The following is a 6000-nucleotide window of genomic DNA, read 5'->3' on the forward strand; positions in this document are numbered from 1 at the left end:
CACTCGCCCCATCGTCAGAGCCTACGAACTCAACATTGTCTCATATGCTGACGACACACTTCATCCTCTCCCTATCCAACAAATGAACAATGAAGCCAGACGCAACTTCCAAGAAGGCATGAAAGCTGTTGCCAAATGGATGAAAAGCAGCTGCCTACAACTCAAAACAGACAAAACCTACAACTCAACAGCAACAAAACAGAAGTCCTTATCATGGACCCACACCTTGATGCCTGTAACAACACCTCCTGCCCTCGGTAGCCCACCCACCCCATGGACCACGCATGCAACCTTGGATTCATCCTAGACCCCGAGCTCAAAATGGACCGCCAGATCAACGCTGTCACATCCTCCTGCTTCCACATCCTCCGCCTCCTATGCAAGACTCTCAAATGGATCACCTTCGAGCAAGGAAAAAATGTCACCCACGCCCGCGTCACCAGCAGACTCGACTACGGCGATGCACTTTACGCCGAAAAAAACAAAAATCTCACCCGCAAGCTTCATTCATCCAGCATGCCTCCGCAAGACTGGTCCTCAACCTACCACGGCACTGACACATCTCTCAACACCTGCACATACTCCACTGGATCCCCATCAAAACTAGAATCACCGTCAAGTTCCTAACCCACACACACACAAAGCCCTCCACAACACCGGACCAGCATACCTCAACAGCCGTCTAAACTTCCACGCACCCCAAAGAACCCACTGATTATCCCAGCTCTCCTATGCCGTGGTTCCCCGCGTAGAAAGATCAGATCAGGAGGTAGCTCCTTCTCCTTCCTCGCAACCAGGACATGGAACACCCTACAGCTCCACCTCAGACAACCACATTACCCACCTTCACGAGAAACCTCAAAATCTGGCTCTTCGACATGCATCCTCCATGACTGACCGACACCTAAACCTCCCCTCCTTTCCGAGCACCTTCATACCCTTACGGGTGAGTAGTTGCGCTTAACAAACCCCTGTTTGATTGATTGAGTGATAAAAGGCTATTTTGGTGGATGTGCTTGAAAGAGCTATTGCTTTATTTTAAGATCATTGATCTCTTTTCTCCAGGAGGGGGCGGCAAAGGCATAAGCATGAACACATCCATGCTGTATGGGGAGCACTCAAACAGGGGAAAAAAGATTTTGCTAGGAGTGCTTGATAGCATGCCTTCATTTTGTATGGGGGTTTGACCATCTCGCTCCAGAAAGTGGTGGGGGTTACGAAGCCAAAACCAGAGCTTTTTCTAGGGTGGTTGCTGAGAACTCTAGCAGGGAAATGCTATTTAGCTACAAGTGTTGAATATGTGCCTGCTCTTTACCAAGAATGCTTGGCCTCCTTAATGCAGTAAGGAGGTGCACAAATGCTGCAACTTGGATTTTTTCATGCTACCTATCTAGAAACATTTGAGAGATGCCTTGTCTTTGCATAAGATGCTTGGCTTCCTTGCTTGAGAGACATGGACTTTTAAATGTTGTATTGCAAATACTCTAATGGGGAAATGCTATTTTGCTGGGAGTGCTTTTAAGTGTCTGTTGTTCATAAAAGATTCTTGGCATCCTCGCTTTAGGAGGGAGGCTCACAAAGGCCAAGACCAAAAGAATTAATTTTTTTATGTAGCGTGGGGAGCACTCTAACAGTGAAAATGCTTTTTTGCTTTGCTGTTCGTATAAAATGGTGCTGAAGGACCATAAAGTCTGAAGCCTGGACTTTCTAGAGTAAGCAGAGCCGCTGACTGGATCATGGCTGGCATGCCCGTTTATTCACTGGGAATTTCCCTTGTGGGCTGGGGACACTGGAGGTTCGTTTTTAGGCCAGGAGGCCACTGCTGTAACCTCTATTACTTTTATCCAGCTTACTGAGGTAATTACATCAGATACTTTAAGTGTGAGGGGAGCTTCAGGCGGGAGCGAGGAAAGATGGAATTGAAAAGTAGAGAGAAATGTGAGGGGGAGGAAGAAGGTAGGGTAGGGCTGCTTTGAACATTTTTGCCAGGGATGCTTTTGGTTCTGAGCCCAGCCCTGAACAGGATAAATGCTCCTTTAGTAAGAGCACCTGAGAGTGTACCCACTCCACAGGTGTGGTACTTGCTCCCCTCACACCAGAAGGGGGGCTCCTATGCAGTGGTGCTGGAACAGTTACCAGACTGGGGGGTGCTGCCATCAATGTTACATCACTGAAGTAATTGGGATTCTGAAAAATCCAGTTGTCACTCAAAGAACAAGTGTAGCAAAGGAGCCACGCCCATTCAGCAGGAGAGAGGTAAGGGTGAGGCATGTAGAAGGTGTTGCATTTTGGAGAACACTGCTGCACATATATTACTAAAGCATGGTGTGGCAGCGCACTGTCATTTACGGACTGCACCAGTGGTGTCACATTAGCCCCCACAGCCCCGGCGGTGCGAGGGGGCCCGAGCTCTAGGGGGACCCTTAATCAGAGTACACTGATTAGATCTGGGACTAAAGTGGTAGGTGGTGCACCAAAGGCCCGATGTACTTTGCAGGGGGGGCACTCACGTTTCAGTACGATACTGTCAGCACCAGCGAAATGGCCTCTATACATGCAGTTTTACCGATAAAACTTTGTAGCGCATATTATGTGTTCAAACTGGGGGTCTCATTTATGAAAAGTGATGCATTGCTGGGCAAAATCGACGCCATCCGTACAACACAATGGATGCATATTTACACTATAGCGCTCAATGGCACAAGGATTTACAGATACATCAGGAATTCTAAAGTATCTGGTGGTGCAAAAGTGACGCATTGCTGGAGTTTGTCGGAAAACTGACCTCATGTGAAAAGACCTGAGTCAATCCTTACACCTGCTCGAAGCAGGCATAAGGGTTTTGATGCAGTCAAGTCGTAGAAGTGGCATAGTGAAATCTCATGAATTTCACAGCGGCATTTCTAGGAGGCTTTTGTACGGGGACTGCCCACACTGCATACATTATACCTGATGTAGGTATAATGCAGCGCAGGCCTTTACAAAGTGCCACATCTGCCTAGATGTGTAACTTTGTAAATAGGGCGCAGTGTGGCACATTGATTACACCGCTGCAGCATCACAAAAAAGTGATGCAACGGCAGCACAAGCCTTCATAAATAAGGACCTGGGTGTCAGCAAATATTTATCATTTGCACAACAACATGTAATACACCTTGATTTGTTTGGCTCCTATTAAAATCTTTGTTCACATCACACTTCAGAGTTAGAGAAAATTGTGCTTCTACTGAACTTTCTTAACTGCTGATATATTTTGAAACGCCTGCACAGTTCACTTAAAGGCACTTAAATGCTGTTTTGTGCTAGAAAAAGTTTACTTCCTACACAGCCTTTCCTTTGCACTCTCAGTACCTCTGACAAGACAGTCACACACAGCACTTTACACAATCCTCTCGCTCTGCTGTCAGAAAAAGAAAAGCAAAGGTCAATCTCCATGTTGAAAAAAGAAGCAGGAATTTGTCAGAAGACAGCCTGACATTTGACCTCTATCTTTAAATGCACAGTTTATGTGACAAACTAAAACAATGCTTCTTTCAGCCCTATGTTTCGGTGATTATTCATCCTTGACACAGAATGACAAATACTTCACTTCTTTGGGCCACTGTTACCTGGACTCAGTGGTCACGTTCTTATGGTAGTGGCAGCTGCAGCAGGAATGAAGGGAGGTCTCAGAAACATGTGCTTCTAAAGTGCAGAGACTGTACTGTTTGTAACATTGCAGTTACACCTGACTCTAAAATGCTCAACTTTAATTACTTTTTACAGTCTTCATATCTCTCAATTCACTTTAAATCTTTCAATTGTTATAATGTAAGTACACATAAATCCCCCCCACACACACACATTTTCAATCTTCTGCTTAGCTAATGCTTTACTTAAAGTTACCAGTACCACTACGTACAACATTAATTAAGAGCCAGAACTATTGTGTTTGCCAGTGTTTGTTTCAAAATAATTTCATTATCCCAATATTGTACTTACTGTTGCAGGAGTGAGTGTCCTCCTCTGCGGTGTGTGCTTCGATGAGTCACTTAGTTCTGTTGACCTTGTTTACTCTCCAAAGAGGTCTCGAGACACCAGTCCTTGCCAACAGTGCCCTTCGGGGGTGTCACCCCTACTATATATGAGACCGCAAGTGTCACAACACGTGTGAGCGCAATCCTTAGTTTCACTATGATTGCATTAAACTAACGGTCAACAACCGAGGAGGTTCTCCAGGTTTTTTTTTTCGGCACTTCAGTTCTACGAGTTGAACTGTGTTAATTCCATTTTAGCGGATAAACTACTCTCGTGTCAATGTGGAACCATAACTCAGGAAAGGGGTTGCAGTGGGCATCGACAGGCCCTGTCTGCCAGTAGCGGGCACCTGGCGTTTTCCCGGTGGTCTTGAAGGGCGGGGCCGGTTTTGTTACAGGTGGCCGTTTATGCAGCTGTGCTGCTAAAGCGGTAGAGGAAGTAGTGCTTTGGCGTCAAGCTGATTGGCAGGGCTGGTTTCAGTTCCCAGTCCAGCCTTGGGCACAGATGGTGAAAGATAGAACGTCCATTCTCTTTCTCTCTCTATCTCTATATTTATCTATCTATATGTATCGATAGATAGATAGATAGATAGATAGATAGATAGAGAGATAGATAGATAGATAGATAGATAGATAGATAGATAGATAGATAGATAGATAGATAGATAGATAGATAGATAGATAGATAGATAGATAGATAGATAGATAGATAGATAGATAGATAGATAGATAGATAGATAGATAGATAGATAATGTGAAACAAAGGTAGGCCGCAGTCTGATAGTACAAAATAAGGATGTGAAAAAAAGACAGTCATCAGAGTTATGTTTTTCTCTTAAGTTTAAATAAAAAATCCTTTATTTGTGCTCTGATTAAGGCATATATTTGTTTCTGCTGTTCAAAAAGGGTTTGGTCTCCGGAACGCCAGCATAACAGTCAAGTTCACCAGAGTAAAAATTGGGCTAGCGGTGGGAGAAATATATATATATATATATATAGATATATATTTATATATATATCATATATCAGCGTTTTCATAGGAAATGTGCTTTGTGTGTTGCTAATAACTTTGGCACCGTTTGACGAATCACCATGAAATGGTTCTAGGTTAGCCATCAAGCGGGGGTGGAGCAAAAAGGAGGTATAAAAATGTTAAATCCCCATGTGTTTCCCTTTGACTTTTTATTGAAACACCTACCGCAAAAACTGCTGAACAGAATTACACCGATTTGGGCAAAAAGCTAGATCTTGGTCCACAGCTTGAGTTCTTTTGTGATTGGTGTGAATCCCTTACAGTAGTGTTTGTGAAACGAAGGTTTACAAATATTTGTATATCTGGACGGTTGGGTCCGTGAGAGTCTCTTGAGAGTCTTGTGGGACTGCCAGTGCAAAAATAGAGCATTTTGATTGGTCCAGGGAACCTTCTTGCTGCCATGACAGTCAGACTCCAGAGGGAGCGAGCATTCTGATTGACTGCCAGCAACATGAGAAAATGTTGCTGGCAGCCATTGCAGGACTTGAGGACTTAGTCCCCTATCCTGAATTGAAAAAAATATATATGTGGGGGGAGGGGGGTTGTGGGGAAGGGATATCCTGCCCTCCTGGACCACATGGACCAAAATTGAAAACAAAATTGGCAAATTTTTCTCCAATCCCACAAAGCTCCAGCAAGATCATTGGAAAAATGGCAGCTCAGGGTTCCTTTTGTTTAATTAGGAGTGGTTGCACAGCTCCCCATCCCTGAGCCGTATTTGGCCCTGTAGACCCCATTCCTGGGAACACAATTTAGAATTATAGGAAAGGCTCATGATGGTGAGCCATATTTACCCCAGGGGACTCCGTTCTCTGGGGACAAATGCCTTCAATAAGGTGAGATGCAGCGTAGCCCTCCTACCCAAGCCATTTTCAACCCTGTGAACCCCATCCACCTGGCCCAGTTTACTGGCTGTGTCTCAAGGAGCCCATGACTGGACACAGTGGTTTC

The 6000-nt window shown here is 44.7% G+C and overlaps 1 protein-coding gene across 1 annotated transcript in view; it reads right to left on the reverse strand.

The window, feature by feature from the left end:
- Window positions 1-4452, reverse strand: part of LOC147701177 (lens fiber membrane intrinsic protein-like) — a 50926-nt gene extending 46474 nt beyond the window's left edge. Inside the window, exon 1 of the mRNA XM_086929932.1 lies at window positions 3982-4452. The gene's annotated coding sequence lies outside the window, so the exon portion shown is untranslated. The remainder of the gene's footprint in view (window positions 1-3981) is intronic.
- Window positions 4453-6000: the final 1548 nt, after the last annotated feature.

This window comes from Lissotriton vulgaris, chromosome 7 (assembly GCF_964263255.1).
Source record: "Lissotriton vulgaris chromosome 7, aLisVul1.2, whole genome shotgun sequence".
Taxonomy (NCBI): domain Eukaryota; kingdom Metazoa; phylum Chordata; class Amphibia; order Caudata; family Salamandridae; genus Lissotriton; species Lissotriton vulgaris.